Source organism: Eschrichtius robustus, chromosome 6 (genome assembly GCF_028021215.1).
Source record: "Eschrichtius robustus isolate mEscRob2 chromosome 6, mEscRob2.pri, whole genome shotgun sequence".
Taxonomy (NCBI): Eukaryota; Metazoa; Chordata; class Mammalia; order Artiodactyla; family Eschrichtiidae; genus Eschrichtius; species Eschrichtius robustus.
The window spans coordinates 100,239,925-100,256,338 of record NC_090829.1 but is presented as its reverse complement, the minus strand read 5'-3'; the positions used below and the strand labels follow the sequence as shown (position 1 = coordinate 100,256,338).

Below are 16,414 nucleotides of genomic sequence, written 5' to 3'. Positions count from 1 at the left end.
TAATTGAGCTGGATATGTTATTTTTTTCAAGGAGACTAAGCTGGATCCCGTGGATAACCAGTCATGGGCTACAGTCATGTAATATATGCAGCCGGTTATGCTGTTGGATTTTTTTTGTTTTGTTTTTGGTAATTACATCATCCTGCAGAGCATTTTGGGAGAGGCCAGTAGTGACTTTACTTAAGTAGTATTTTCATTCAAAATTTTTTTTAATGGCTTAAGATTTTTCTCCGGTAGCCAAACCATCCTTATAAGCATGCTACCTTTGTGTTTTATTTCAGCACTTACAAGTGAAGAAGCAGCACGACCTTTTGTCTTGGATAATTTCTAGTGCAGAGGCTCCGACAATTTAGCAGCAGCCTCCTGGGCCTCCGGCACCCTTACCGCATTCTACATCCTCAGGGGACAGAGGGCCTTTGGGAACAGACCCCTAAAAGAGTAGGTAAGCAAAGGCAACAGGACTGTCTTCTCAGACTTCCTAGCTGTTAAGTTGGAACACTTGAAATATTTTTATACAGTGTTTCCCTCTGGCAGGTGACTTTACCCTCTCCTTCTTTGTATACAGCTGCCTGTTAATTTATCTCTTACTAGCTTAACAGCTGGCCAGAGGGCCTATGAAACTACATATTAGGTAACCAGTGACTCTTTAGCATATCCCAAAATTGAGCTATGAAAGTTTTAATTATTATTTTTATTCTCAGTCTAAATGGGCCTTTTTGGGACTGTTCTAAACCAACATGGAAGTGAAAGAGTAAGTAAACTGAAGTTACAACTAGAATATTACATGCATCGCAACTATTGTAGCAAGTGCTGTTAACCAGCTGTGTTAGAATGAACTCTAGTTCCCTCTCTGTCTTTAATGCTAAAATTAATAATAATTTCATTGAAGTACCTTACTATAATTTGTGTGTATATTCTCCTTACTATGCCTGGAATCCCATGTACAAATTTACACCTGTTTATAAATTCATTCTGAGAAAGCTCTGGAGCTCAAATGTCTTCTAGGAATTAGCTCCATGTTTTACCCGTGAATCCATAGCCTTTCTGATTTGTTGAGGTTCATCAGAGAACAATTATTCTACTAGCAAATTTGTTACGTTACTGCTTTGTTTGGAAATCATTTTATGAAGGACACTTATTGACTTACAGTATTATGCTTTAGTACTATTGGTACATCTGGGCATTTACAGTGGTTTTGGGATTTAGTCCTTGGGAATCTCTTGAGCTCTTCATTGTTCATACCAAGATTATGAGTGGATTCAAAGTCCTTCCCTAGTGTCCTGAGGCACTGGTCTTGCAGAACTTTTGAGCACCGTGAACGTGGGCTGAAGGTAGGGCTGGATCTTCAGGTTTCTTACTGCCAGAAACATCTTAATTGAAGGAAATCTGGGCTATAATCATCTTGGAGATTTCTGGAACTGCCTTTCCTGTCAATCTATACATCTCCTTGCATCAAGAATATGGAAATATTTTGAGTCCTTATAGCCTAATGGTGAAGAGCATGGGTTCTGCTATGTGCCTGGGTTCAAATCCCAGCTCCATCACTTACTACTTGGGTATCCTTGGGTACATTCTAACTTCTCTGTGCTTTAGTGTCTTCATCTGTATGATAGGAATGACCTTTCTTAAGGGATGTTTTTGAGGATTAAAAGAATTATATACCAAGAGCATTTAGAAGAGTTTCGTCACATAAGTGTTCAGAAAATTTAACCTAGTTGTATTGCCATCTGTTGCACTGTTTTTTCTTCTTCCTCCGTTCTCTAGTCTAGGGCTAACAGGTATTCAGCTCTACATCCTTACCTTGTTAGATGTTGCTGACTGACCCTGGCATTTGCTTCTGAGCCTAGAGCACCATATTTGAATCCTTCTCAACGTTTTAATGGATCCAAATCAGAGTGTAAGGTGAAAACTATTTACCAACTCAGATTATTTGTAAAGTTCTTGATTTTCTTTCTTGCTTCAAGACATAAATTTGATATGCTGATTACAAACCTAGGTTGTTTGGTTTTACTAGGACTCAGAGCAGTTTTATTATGAAAAGCATAGAAAGGTATGGCTTCTATAGCCAGAAATAGGGTCTAAGATGAGTTTTGCTAATGAATTCCTATTATCTTGAATGCCTTTTGTTTTACATTTAGAAGCAGATGGGTAAGCCTTCCTATCACAGATACTTTGAAATGTTTAAATAAATGTGGAGAAATAATAGCGTAGTAATGGAAGCTTAATTTTCTTTTTTTTTTTGTGGCTCTTATTGTACACTGCCATGAATTCTTCAGTATCTTTACCAGGATGTTATGAAGTTAGTTTTGTTTTTTTTTAATAAATTTATTTATTTTTGGCTGCGTTGGGTCTTTGTTGCTGCGCATGGGCTTTTTCTAGTCGTGGTGAGCAGGGGCTACTCTTTGTTGCAGTGCGCAGGCTTCTCATTGTGGTGGCTTCTCTTGTTGCAGAGCACGGGCTCTAGGCATGTGGGCTCAGTAGTTGTGTCTCACAGCGCAGGCTCAGTAGTTGTGGCACACTGGCTTAGTTGCTCTGCAGCATATGGGATCTTCCCGGACCAAGGCTCGAACCCATGTCCCCTGCATTGGCAGGCAGATACTTAACCACTGCTCCACCAGGGAAGTCCCCTGAAGTTAGTGTTTTAGTGAAGCCTTGGTGTATGGGCAGCTTATACTTTATTAGTTTTAAAAGCAGAATTAAAAACAAGACTAGGAGAGTCCTTACCATGTGCCAGATATTTTTCTAAGTGCTTTATATTTACAACTTATATAGCTCTATTAGGTACTATCTTTATTCCCATTTTACAGGTGAGGTATAAAGAGGTTAAGAAACTTCCTAGGGTCATACATCTAGACAGAGGTAAAGCTGAGACTCAAACCCAGGGTGTCTGATTGCTAAGCAGACAACCTTAACACCTAATTGCGCTGCTACCTGCAGAGAAGAAATTACATGAAGAAGAAGATGAGAAGGAAGATGGAAGGGCCAAATGAAAGAAGTCTTAAATGCCAGGCTAAGTGATTTTATGTGTATTTGGCAGACAATGGGATAACACTGAAGGTTTTCCTGTGGGGTGGATGACAAAATGAGAGCTGGGCTTGCTTTGAGGAGTTTATGCCAGCGCAGCACATGGGCTGATTTCAAGGGAAGATAGATTAGAGATCATTGCTAGTAGCTGAGAAGTAATGAGACCATGGGTTTAGGAAATAGGATTAAGATAAGAGCTTGAGAACACCTGTATTTAGGTGTGCCAAGGAGGAAGAGAAAGATTTAGAAGCTCAGGCAGCAGGAGTGAGATGCAGGGCCACCCGAGGGAGGTGTTTCAGGAATTGAAAACCATAGAGATTTGAGAAGATTGGAATGAAATGAAGACTAGTGGGTTATTGTTGTGTACCCATGATGAGCCCGGAATCATGCTGGAGGAAAATCCACATAAAAGTGTTCTCCTGCACTGCCAACTCTGCTACTTATGAGTGAGGTCACCTTTGGCAAGTTTTTACTTTTTTCTTAATCCTGTCTGCTTCTTCTGTAACGTGGTGACATACATAAGACCTTACTCTGTCTAAATGCCCTGAACTCTTGCAGTCTTTCCAGCTCTAAGATCTGTAATTCCTGGGTCCCAGGTATGAATAGCAATAATTGGAAATGTTGTGAGTGAGTGGTGATTCAGTTGGCCCTTTTAGGTGAATCAGAAGGGGATGCAGGATGACGTGTGTGTCACGCAGATGTAATCTGTATATTTTCTCTCAAAAATAGCAGTGGTGATACTGATAGTAGATGGAAGGTGGAAGGATAAGGCTGTAAACAATATAGGAATGAAAATATCCAGGGAATTTACAGAGAGACCACAAATATCCCCTAGAATGATGATGGAAATTTTTCTCAAAGCCCCTTATTTTCAAAGAGAGTCTCACTAGTTTGTTCAGGGAAAATTTTGTTGATTGGAAATTTTAAAAGGTCAAGCCCAAAAGACTCTTAAAAGAGGTAGCATGGACCTTAGAATGAGCTTTTAGTTCCTCTCAACAACCGTTTTTTGTGAAGCCCTGATCCTCTCCATGGGCTATGATTCCTCTTTCTTCTGACCTTCTCCAGCAGTACTTCTCAAACACACAGATCACCTGGGGATCTCGTTAAAATGCACATTTGACTCAGTAGATCAAGGGGTGGAGCTGAGATTCTGCAGCTCTACCAAGTTCCCAGGTGATGCCAATACTGTTATCAAATGCAAGTTCGTGTGCCCAACTCACAGTGAGGCCAAATAAACTGAAGTTTCGGAGTTTGGAACAGAGAAAGGTTTATTGCGGGGCCAGTCGAGGAGAACAGGTGGCTTGTGTTCAAAAACCCCGAACTCCCCGATGGTTTTTGGGGAGAAGTTTTTATAGGCAAAATTTGGGTTGAGGGCTGCAGGGTGTGTGAATTTCTTCTGATTGGTTGGTGAGGTAACAGGGTGGTGCTCCAGGACTCTTGTGCTCAGCCTGAAGTTACCATCCTCCACCTGGGTGGGGGCCTTAGTTCCTGCAGAAGAATTCAAAGATATATTGTGTATATTCCTTGAGGAGGAACCAGGACCCTGCCCCAAGGCTGCACTATTGTTTCTTGATTGCTCCTCCCTTGTTTCTGCATCCTCTCTCTTGTTTCTGCATCCCCTCCCTTGTTTCTGCATCCCCTGCCTTCCCTAATTAGCAACTGTTTGAATCTGCCCTTTGGAACTCAGGGAAGGTCTAGGAGGCAGAATGAAGCCTATTTCCTACAAACAAGAAATGGGGGACACAGAAAGGTTTTGTACCAGGGAGGGACCCACAGGGTCCTGCTTGGTTTCAATACTGCTGGTTTGTGGACCACACTCTGAGGAGCAGGGGCCTAAAATATTTAATTTTACTTCCCACTACAGATAATCGTAGTCATCTTGGAACAGTGTAACTTCCCTCGCCAGACTGTGAGCTCTGTTTGCCATGTCTTAAAATAGACTACACATGCATAATGAATGCTCAATAGTAATAGATTAATCCATTCTTACCCCTGTCAGTGATTTGTATTATTCAGTGGTGTCAATAATTTGAATTGTTACAGATAGGGGATTTTTCCTTTTAACTGAGCAATTGAAGCAAATCTGTTGTTCAGAAATAGGCACCAGAATGTAATATAAAATTTTCATATAAAGTTAAAAATACATTTACTATATGACCCATGAAAACACATGCCTACCCAAAGTCTTGTGCTTGAATTTTCAATGTAGTGATGCCAAAATCTCGGCCTCTGTGCTCTGGTGCCAAATTGAATCTTGGAGACACTTTTGGGTGAAATAAAAAAGAATAGCTTTATTGCTTTGCCAGGAAAAGGGGAACACAGAAGGCTCAGCTCCACCTGGGAGGATTTGGTGAGGAGTTCTATAGCAGTAGTTCAAGGGTGGGGTTGCTGATAAGGATCAGGGTGTGTGCAGGGCCTATACTCCTTTAATCTAGCCTCATGTGGTCTTCTGATGAGTTTTGAGGTTATCATACTGTGATCTTCTCTCTGGAACATGTTGCATTTTGTGGGTGTTTTAGTTCTACAGAAGAGCTTAAAGATATTGTTATGTGTGTCCCTTGAGGCAGAACCAGGACTCTGTTCCAAGCAGGCTGCACCACTGTTTCTTGACTGTTCCTCCCTTGACTCTGCATCCCCTCCCTTCCCTGATTAGCAACTGTTGGAATCTACCCTTAGGAACTCAGGGAAGGTCATGGAGGCTAGAGTCTGTTCCCTACAAACAAGGAACAGGGGACACAGAAATGCTTCCATGCCCAGGGGCCCCACAGGGTCCTGCTTGGTTTCAGTAGCTGTATTTATAATAACTAAAACCAAAAAGTAACCAAATGTTTATTAACTGGTTAATTGATAAACAAATTGTGATTGTGGTGTAGCCATACAATGGAATACTACTTAGCAATGTCAACTGATTTAAAAAAGTGCACAACCTAGAAGCTGAGAATTATGTTTTATTCAGTGCCCTATCTGAGTACTATAACCTGAGAGACAGCGCCTTAGATAGCTCTGAGGACCTGTTCCAAAGAGGTAAGGGAGAAGCCAGGATATAGAGGAGTTTTTGCTGAAACAAACCTACAGACGTAGTTGAACATCAAAAGATTACTGCTAAAAAACAGACATCTCAAGTTAATGATTTTAGTACTTTTCTATGTGTGGGAAGATGCAAAGTCTGGACTCATTGAAATTATTCCTTTGATATACATCTTAACTGTCTAGGGCCCATATCCTGTTTTTTTCCACCTCAGGGTGTACTGTTGGGGGACGGGGGGTGTTGGGGGGGCGGTGGCTGCAGTGGCTGATGGTTTGCTTGTGGGCAACATTGCTGTTTGCTGAAATGGTAGGCAACCTTTTCTTCTTCTTTTTTTTTTTTGTCCACAGCAATAAAAAGGAAAAAGGCATGAATTCCTGGTAGAAGTAACAACATGAAAAATTTTTTTCAAAAGCATTATACTAATATAAATAAGCCAGAAATAAGATACATACTGTATGATTCCATTTATATGAACTTTTAGAGAAAACAGAACTATAGTGATAAACAGATCAGGGGCCAGGAACTAGGGGAAGAGAGTTGGCTGCAAAGAGGGACAACACAGGAACTTTTAGGCTTGTTGGAAATGTTTAGTATGATTTTGGTGATTGTTACACAACCTTACAGATTTGTCAAAACTCATGAAATTGTACACTTAAAAGTGGTGGATTTTATTATAATTTTCTTCCCTCTATACAGTTAATTGTAATATTAATTTTTTAAAAGTTTATTTATTTTTGGCTGCTTTGGGTCTTCATTGCTGCGTGCGGGCTTTCTCTAGTTGCGGTGAGCAGGGGCTACTCTTCACTGTGGTGCGCGGGCTTCTCATTGTGGTGGCTTCTCTTGTTGCAGAGCACAGGCTCTAGGCACGCGGGTTTCAGTAGTTGTGGCACGTGGGCTCAGTAGTTGTGGCTCGAGGGCTCTAGAGCACAGGCTCAGTAGTTGTGGCTCATGGACCCAGTTGCTCCACGGCATGTGGAATATTCCCAAAGCAGGGATCAAACCCGTGTCCCCTGCACTGGCAGGCAGACTCTCAACCACTGCACCACCAGGGACGTTCCACAGTTAATTTTAAAAATTGGCCACCGTCATTAACCTGTTAACAATATCTATTACTCTTTAGAGTCTATCTTATCAATAGGACATTAATATAAGAAATAGAGAAAATTTCCACTCTGGGAAAAGAAATGGGTCTCTGGGAGAAAATATGAATAAACAGTAGGATCATAAGAAGTTCCCTTAAAAGCTTCTTTGTGTATTTTCAACGAAGCTGAGGCTAAAGGGAGAGATCTTGAAAACAGGAACTTCAGTTCATTTATTTTTAACATCTAATATAGTGTGCTATTAGCTGAATGATTTTAGTCTGTCCTGCTGCACTATTAAGAAACAAAATTCTGCTGAAACATCATTTCTCTTCTTTTTATATTCTTTGCAGTGAGCATACCCAATTTTGGGGGCAGGATTTGGTCATCTGCTTCGGCAGTGACAGCTTAGCTTTTATTAGCTGAAAAGATCTATCTACATATGCTGAGGATGAAATCTGGGAAAAGCATTGGCTTTCTTTTATTTATATTTTAAATTTTATTTATTTATTTTTTATACAGCAGGTTCTTAGTAGTTATCTATCTTATACACATCAGTGTATACATGTCAATCCCAATCACCCAATTCATCACACCACCATCCCTACCGCACCGGGGTTTTCCCCCCTTGGTGTCCATAGGTTTGTTCTCTACATCTGTGTCTCAACTTCTGCCCTGCAAACTGGTTCATCTATACCATTTTTCTAGGTTCCACATACATGCGTTAATATACGATATTTGTTTTTCTCTTTCTGACTTACTTCACTCTGTAAGACAGTCTCTAGATCTATCCACATCTCAACAAATGACTCAATTTTGTTCCTTTTTATGGCTGAGTAATATTCCATTGTATATATGTACCACATCTTCTTTACACATTCGTCTGTCGATGGGCATTTAGGTTGCTTCCATGACATGGCTATTGTAAATAGTTCTGCAATGAACATTGGGGGGCGTGTGTCTTTTTGAATTATGGTTTTCTCTGGGTATATGCCCAGTAGTGGGATTGCTGGATCGTATAGTAATTCTGTTTTTAGTTTTTTAGGGAACCTCCATATTGTTCTCCATAGTGGCTGTATCAATTTACATTCCCACCAACAGTGCAAGAGGGTTCCCTTTTCTCCACACCCTCTCCAGCATTTGTTGTTTGTAGATTTTCTGATGATGCCCATTCTAACTGGTGTGAGGTGATACCTCATTGTAGTTTTGATTTGCATTTCTCTAATAATTAGTGATGTTGAGCAGCTTTTCATGTGCTTCTTGGCCATCTGTATGTCTTCTTTGGAGAAATGTCTATTTAGGTCTTCTGCCCATTTTTGAATTGGGTTGTTTGTTTCTTTAATATTGAGCTGAAAGAGCTGTTTATATATTTTGGAGATTAATCCTTTGTCCGTTGATTCGTTTGCAAATATTTTCTCCCATTCTGAGGGTTGTCTTTTCATCTTGTTTATGGTTTCCTTTGCTGTGCAAAAGCTTTTAAGTTTCATTAGGTCCCATTTGTTTATTTTTGTTTTTATTTCCCTTACTCTAGGAGGTGGATCAAAAAAGATCTTGCTGTGATTTATGTCAAAGAGTGTTCTTCCTATGTTTTCCTCTAAGAGTTTTATAGTGTCCGGTCTTACATTTAGGTCTCGAATCCATTTTGAGTTTATTTTTGTGTATGGTGTTAGGGAGTATTCTAATTTCATTCTTTTACATGTAGCTGTCCATTTTCCCAGCACCACTTATTGAAGAGACTGTCTTTTCTCCATTGTATATCTTTGCTTCCTTTGTCACAGATTAGTTGACCATAGGTGCGTGGGTTTATCTCTGGGCTTTCTATCTTGTTCCATTGATCTATGTTTCTGTTTTTGTGCCAGTACCATATTGTCTTGATTACTGTAGCTTTGTAGTATAGTCTGAAGTCAGGGAGTCTGATTCCTCCAGCTCCGTTTTTTCCCCTCAAGACTGCTTTGGCTATTCGGGGTCTTTTGTGTCTCCATACAAATTTTAAGATGATTTGTTTTAGTTCTGTAAAAAATGCCGTTGGTAATTTGATAGGGATTGCATTGAATCTGTAGATTGCTTTGGGTAGTATAGTCATTTTCACAATATTGATTCTTCCAATCCAAGAACATGGTATATATCTCTCCATCTGTTGGTATCGTCTTTGATTTCTTTCATCAGTGTCTTACAGTTTTCTGCATACAGGTCTTTTGTCTCCTTAGGTAGGTTTATTCCTAGGTATTTTATTCTTTTTGATGCAATGGTAAATGGGAGTGTTTCCATAATTTCTCTTTCAGATTTTTCATCATTAGTGTATAGGAATGCAAGAGATTTCTGTGCATTAATTTTGTATCCTGCAACTTTACCAAATTCATTGATTAGCTCTAGTAGTTTTCTGGTGGCATTTTTAGGATTCTCTATGTATAGTATATCATGTCATCTGCAAACAGTGAGAGTTTTACTTCTTCTTTTCCAGTTTGTATTCCTTTTATTTCTTTTTCTTCTCTGATTGCTGTGGCTAGGACTTCCAAAGCTATGTTGAATAATAGTGGTGAGAGTGGACATCCTTGTCTTGTTCCTGATCTTAGAGGAAATGCTTTCAGTTTTTCACCATTGAGAATGATGTTTGCTGTGGGTTTGTCGTATATGGCCTTTATTATGTTGAGGTAGGTTCCCTCCATGCCCACTTTCTGGACAGTTTTTATCATAAATAGGTGTTGAATTTTGTCAGAAAGCATTTTCTGCATCTATTGAGATGATCATATGGTTTTTATTGTTCAGTTTGTTAATATTGTGTATCACATTGATTGATTTGTGTATATTGAAGAATCCTTGCATCCCTGGGATAAATCCCACTTGATCATGGGGTATGATCCTTTTAATGTGTTGTTGGATTCTGTTTGCTATTATTTTGTTGAGGATTTTTGCATCTATACTCATCTGTAATATTGGTAAGTAATTTTCTTTTTTTGTAGTGTCTCTGTCTGGTAGTATCAGGATGATGGTGGCCTCGTAGAATGAGTTTGGGAGTATTCCTTCCTCTGCAATTTTTGGATGAGTTTGAGAAGGATGGGTGTTAGCTCTTCTCTAAATGTTTGATAGAATTAACCTGTGAAGGCATCCGGTTCTGGACTTTTGTTTGTTGGAAGATTTTTTTTTTTTTAATAAATTAAAAAAAATATTTATTTTTGGTTGTGTTGGGTCTTTGTTGCTGCACGCAGGCTTTCTCTAGTTGCGGCAAGCAGGGGCTACTCTTCATTGTGGTGCATGGGCTTCTCATTGCAGTGGCTTCCCTAGTTGTGGAGTACGGGCTCTAGGCGCACATGCTTCAGTAGTTGTGGCTTGCGGACTGTAGAGCGCAGGCTCAGTAGTTGTGGCACACAGGCTTAGTTGCTCTGTAGCATGTGGGATCTTCTCAGACCAGGGATCAAACCTGTGTCCCCTGCATTGGCAGGCGGATTCTTAACCACTGTGCCTCCAGGGAAGTCCCTGTTGGAAGATTTTTAATCATAGTTTCAATTTCATTACTTGTGATTGGTCTGTTCATATTTTCTATTTTTTCCTGGTTCAATCTTGGAAGGTTATACCTTTCGAAATATTTGTCTGTTTCTTTCAGGTTGTCCATTTTATTGGCATAGAGTTGATTGTAGTAGTCTCTTATGATGCTTTGTATTTCTGCAGTGTCCGTTGTAACTTCTTCTTTTTCATTTCTAATTTTACTGATTTGAGTCCTCTCCCTCTTTTTCTTGATGAGTCTGGCTAAAGGTTTATCAGTTTTGATAATCTTCTCAAAGAACCAGCTTTTAGTTTTATTGATCTTTGCTATTGTCTTGTTTATTTCTATTTCATTTATTTCTGCTCTGATCTTTATGATTTCTTTCCTTCTACTAACTTTGGGTTTTGTTTGTTCTTCTTCCTCTAGTTCCTTTAGGTGTAAGGTTAGATTGTTTATTTGAGATTTTTTTGTTTTTTGAGGTAGGATTATATTGCTATAACCTACCCTCTTAGAACTGCCTTTGCTCCATCCCATAGGTTTTGGATCATTGTGTTTTCGTTGTCATTTGTCTCTAGGTATTTTCTGATTTCCCCTTTGATTTCTTCAGTGATCTCTTGGTTATTTAGTAACGTAGTGTTTAGCCTCCATGTGTTTGTGTTTTTTACGTTTTTTCCCCTGTAATTGATTTCTAATCATATAACGTTGTGGTCAGAAAAGATGCTTGATATAATTTTAGTTTTCTTAAATTTACCAAGGCTTGGTTTGTGACCCAAGATGTGATCTCTCCTCGAGAATGTTCCATGGGCACTTGAGAAGAAAGTGTAATCTATTGTTTTTGGATGGAATGTCCTATAAATATCAATTAAATCTATCTGGTCTATTGTATTATTTAAAACTTGTTTCCTTATTAATTTTCTGTCTGGATAATCTGTCCATTGGTATAAGTGAGGTGTTAAAGTCACCCACTATTATTGTGTTACTGTTGATTTCCTCTATTATAGCTGTTAGCAGTTGCCTTATGTATTGAGGTGCTCCTATGTTGAGTGCATACATAATTGTTATATCTTCCTCTTGGATTGATCCCTTGATCATTATGTAGTGTCCTTCCTTGTCTCTTGTAACATTCTTTATTTTAGAGTCTATTTTATCTGATATGAGTATTGCTACTCCAGCTTTCTTTTGGTTTCCCTTTGCATGGAATAGCTTTTTCCATCCCCTCACTTTCAGTCTGTATGTGTCCCTAGGTCTGAAGTGGGTGTCTTGCAGACAGCATATATATGGGCCTTGTTTTTGTATCCATTCAGCGAGCCTGTGTCTTTTGGTTGGAGCATTTAATCCATCCATTCATGTTTAAGGTAATTATCAATATGTATGTTCCTATTCCCATTTTCTTAATTGTTTTGGGTTTGTTTTTGTAGGTGCTTTTCTTCTCTTGTGTTTCCCACTTAGAGAAGTTCCTTTAGCATTTGTTGTAGAGCTGGTTTGGTAGTGCTGAATTCTCTTAGCTTTTGCTTGTCTGTAAAGCTTTTGATTTCTCCATCGAATCTGAATGAGATCCTTGCCGGGTAGAGTGATCTTGGTTGTAGGTTCTTCCCTTTCATCAGTTTAAATATATCATGCCACTCCCTTCTGCCTTGTAGAGTTTCTGCTGAGAAGTCAGCTGTTAACCTTATGGGAGTTCCCTTGAATGTTATTTGTCATTTTTCCCTTGCTGCTTTCAATAATTTTTCTTTGTCTTTAATTTTTGTCAATTTGATTACTATGTGTCTCGCCGTGTTTCTCCTTGGGTTTATCCTGCCTGGGACTCTGTGCTTCCTGGACTTGGGTGGGTATTTCCTTTCCCATGTTAGGGAAGTTTTTGACTATAATCTCTTCAAATATTTTCTCTGGTCCTTTCTCTCTGTCTTCTCCTTCTGGGACCCCTATAATGCGAATGTTGTTGCATTTAATGTTGTCCCAGAGGTCTCTTAGGCTGTCTTCATTTCTTTTCATTCTTTTTTCTTTACTCTGTTCCACGGCAGTGAATTCCACCATTCTGTTTTCCGGGTCATCTATCCGTTCTTCTGCCTCTGCTATTGATTCCTTCTAGTGTATTTTTCATTTCAGTTATTGTATTGTTCATTTCTGTTTGTTCTTTAATTCTTCTAGGTGTTTGTTAAACATTTCTTGTATCTTCTCGATCTTTGCCTTCATTCTTTTTCCGAGGTCTTGGATCATCTTCACTATCATTATTCTGAATCCCTTTTCCTTATCTCCACTTCATTTAGTTGTTTTTCTGGGGTTTTATCTCGTCCCTTCATCTGGTACATAGTCCTCTGCCTATACGTTTTGCCTGTCTTTCTGTGAATGTGGTTTTCGTTCCACAGGCTGCAGAATTGTAGTTCTTCTTGTTTCTGCTGTCTGCCCTCTGGTGGGTGAGGCTATCTAAGAGGCTTGTGCAAGCTTCCTGATGGGGGGTACTGGTGGTGGGTAGAGCCAAGCACTGGCTTTCTTGAAAGACTGAAAGAGGAGGTGTGTGTATACATATAAGAACTAGCTGCATAGCATTGTATAGCAGAAGAATTGGGGGGGAAGAAGAGAGAAAGAAAATTATGCATATTCTTCTGCTATGCAGAAAGGAAAAAACTATGTATTTAGAAATCAGCCAGAATGTATACAGTTGGTCCAATTTGTTGAAACTATACTAATAGCTTTTCCGGGGGGGAGGTACATAAATCAAATTATAATTTTCTATTAATTTATTCAGTAATATCAGATTTTTCCCCCTTAATTTGTATTAAATAACAGTAGCTCAGAACTTCAGATTTAAATTTAGCTTTTTTAGGTGGTGTAATATTGCATACTGAATTTTATATATGCTATTCTTTATTTTTAAATTTTGGCCTATTGAGAATTTTCAGATCCTTCTAGTAGAAATCTGATCAACGAGACTACTAATTCTTTAAGATTTATCTCTTTAATTTTGAAATGAACAGTTTTTTCTTTTGTATTTTAATGTTTCTAAGTAAGTATATTTTATTTATTTATTTATTTATTTTTGGCTGTGTTGGGTCTTCGTTTCTGTGTGAGGGCTTTCTCTAGTTGCGGCAAGTGGGGGCCACTCTTCATCGCGGTGCGCGGGCCTCTCACTATTGTGGCCTCTCTTGTTGCGGAGCACAGGCTCCAGACGCGCAGGCTCAGTAATTGTGGCTCACAGGCCTAGTTGCTCCATGGCATGTGGGATCTTCCCAGACCAGGGCTCGAACCCATGTCCCCTGCATTGGCAGGCAGATTCTCAACCACTGCGCCACCAGGGAAGCCCTAAGTATATTTTAATAAATGCATACTTTAATGTGTATCATTCCCTTGCTTAACAAGCTATTAAGTGAATACATTAAGTTCTTGCTGTTATAGTTAAAAAATACAGTAATTATAGTTCTCCAGAATGTACAATTTAGAAGTTTCCCATAATGTACAATATAAAAACACAGAGAGATCTCTTGAGTGGGGATGATAGCACCCCTGTTTTCATCATCGTATGTGAAAAGGGCTTAGTGCAGTGCTGGGCATTTTGTAAGTACTTAATAAAGTGTGCTATTATTTATATGATCATCAGCACCAGAGGGTGGAGGTCCTTGTTATATAAATGAGGCTTCTGGACACATTTGGATCATACCATTAATAATAAGGGTCATTACTTGAAAGAGGGGTAATAACTGAGTTAAAGTGGACTGAGGGCTTTCCATCCATTGCTGCGAGGTCCTGTGTGTCTTCTTTAAGGCTTGGGCTCTATGGAGACGGCTAGATCTAGGAGGCTTAGGGGACCCATGGGGCTGGACTAAGAGACTTAGACATTAATGCATAGGTAGAGCTGCAGCTCATGCTCACAGGGGCATGTGATTGCAGAGAAGAGCCATAAGCTGAGCAGTAAATACATCCTGCCTTCCTTCCTCTTCGTAAGATCTGTTGCCAAGCGCAGACAGTCTCGGGTATGTGTCAGTGTGAGCTGAGGTCTGGTGGAGACCTGAATGAAGAAGAGCCTCTCCCAGGGTTGAATGGACACAGGCTGAGAGCAGGGCCACCTGGTAAGATTGTGGAGGTGAACCTTGAACAGGGGCACCTGGCTGAGAGGAAAGTTGTGGTTGAAATCCTGCCCATGCCAAGCTAGGTGCCCACAGGGCTGTGTGGAGCCAGATGGGGTGTCCTTTTCTATTTTGCACAGAGATGCAAGTTATCAAGTATTTTTGCTGAGCAGAGGTACGCTGGATGAGAGAGGAGACTGAGCAGCAGCAGAGCAAGACCTCTGTCACTGGGGAAGCAGAGGGTATCAAGGGATAGAGTGGATGAGTACGTGATGTAGGATCCTAGTTACTTAGAATTGGATGTTTGATTGCTGAGCTGCCGGGGTAGCTGAGAGAGAGAATGAAGACCTTGGAAAACTAGGATGTAATTCAGGGACCCGGCAACGGGAACTCAGGCCAGGTGAATGACATGTCCAAGTGTGGGATCAGTAGGAACTTGACCAAACTGTTGAGCTGCTGCTGGAGGCGTCTCAGGCTCCCTTTCCTTTGGGCCAGGATCAGGCTCACAGGTTGGGGTGGAGCTGAGCCTACAGATGGGCACCGGGACGTGTCTGCAGCTGAGCCTAGAGGTCACTGGGTGGAGAGAGGCCGGGCGGGCTGGGTCCGTCTGTGTGTGGAAGCATGTTTCTTCCTTGGAGTCATGTGATATTGACTGAGATACCCACAGGGTTTTTGTGCTTAGAGAATAGAATGATGTTTCCAGAATTATTGCTGAATGTGCTTTTTTCTAACTGGTTGTTGGAAAAACAAGCCTCTTTAGGTTTCAAAAAGCATTAGAGAGTCTAAAAATAAGAATCTGACCATTTTCAAGTGTCATTCCGTAGGGTTTTTGTTTTGTTTTTATAAGCAATGCTATTATGGTTGCCCTGGGGCTCAAGAATGTGCATTGAAATAGGAATCCTCCAGTTTGATTCTTAAGCATACTGAAGTTTGAGGATCCCTGCTCCAGGACACTCAATAGAACCATGGAGAAAAAAAAAAAAAAAAAAAAGGATTTACTGAAATCCAGAATAGGGTGGGGAAGAACAAGGTTGTGAGTAATAGGGTTTTATTTCAGCACAGTTTGTGACTATAAACTTTATCTCCATTTCAATTCCTAGAATTGATACTGCTTAGGGAGCTGGTAGGATGGGCAGATGAGACATTCTGTCATGTTTAGTCTGGTATCAGGAGGCTGGACCTGCACCAATTTGTAAAAGCTCACATCTGGAGAGCAGCAGTACAGTGTGTGGACTCTGGTCTGATAGATACGGGTTTGAGTCTGTTCTGCAATTTATTAGCTCAGGTAAATTAATATTCCTCTCAGAGCTTCAGTTTTCTCATCTGTGAAATGGGAATTGTAAGTTTACTATTTCCCTCACAGGGCGGTTGTGAGGATTACATGAGGTAATACACCAAAAGCATCTGTCGGGGGCCTTGACAAATGCTAAGCACTGCTATATCTTAATGATTCTAATCAGCCATGATTCATTAGGCATTTGCCATGTGCTAGGCATTTTGGATAAAAAATCAATACAAAGCATCTAGTTATGAGATCTGTAACTGCATTCAACGATTATCTACTTAGCATCTTCTGTGTGACACGTAGAAGTAGATAAATAAATGCAAGTAAAATGATTGACAAGTCCTGCTCTCATGGAGTGGGGTCATTATTGTAACATCTGTTATGGTCTCTGTATTTCAGTACATTCCTCCATGGTTCTCTTGAGAATCCTAGAGCAGTGATTCTCAAACTGTAGTT

The 16,414-nt window shown here is 40.0% G+C and overlaps 1 protein-coding gene across 6 annotated transcripts in view; it reads left to right on the top strand.

The window, feature by feature from the left end:
* Window positions 1-16,414, top strand: part of ST3GAL6 (ST3 beta-galactoside alpha-2,3-sialyltransferase 6) — a 78,851-nt gene that overhangs the window by 20,562 nt on the left and 41,875 nt on the right. For 4 of the 6 annotated variants that reach the window (XM_068546873.1, XM_068546871.1, XM_068546875.1 and 1 more), the window contains exon 2: window positions 282-442. The exons of the other annotated variants lie outside the window; for them this stretch is intronic. The gene's annotated coding sequence lies outside the window, so the exon portion shown is untranslated. The remainder of the gene's footprint in view (window positions 1-281; window positions 443-16,414) is intronic. 6 annotated transcript variants of the gene reach the window in all.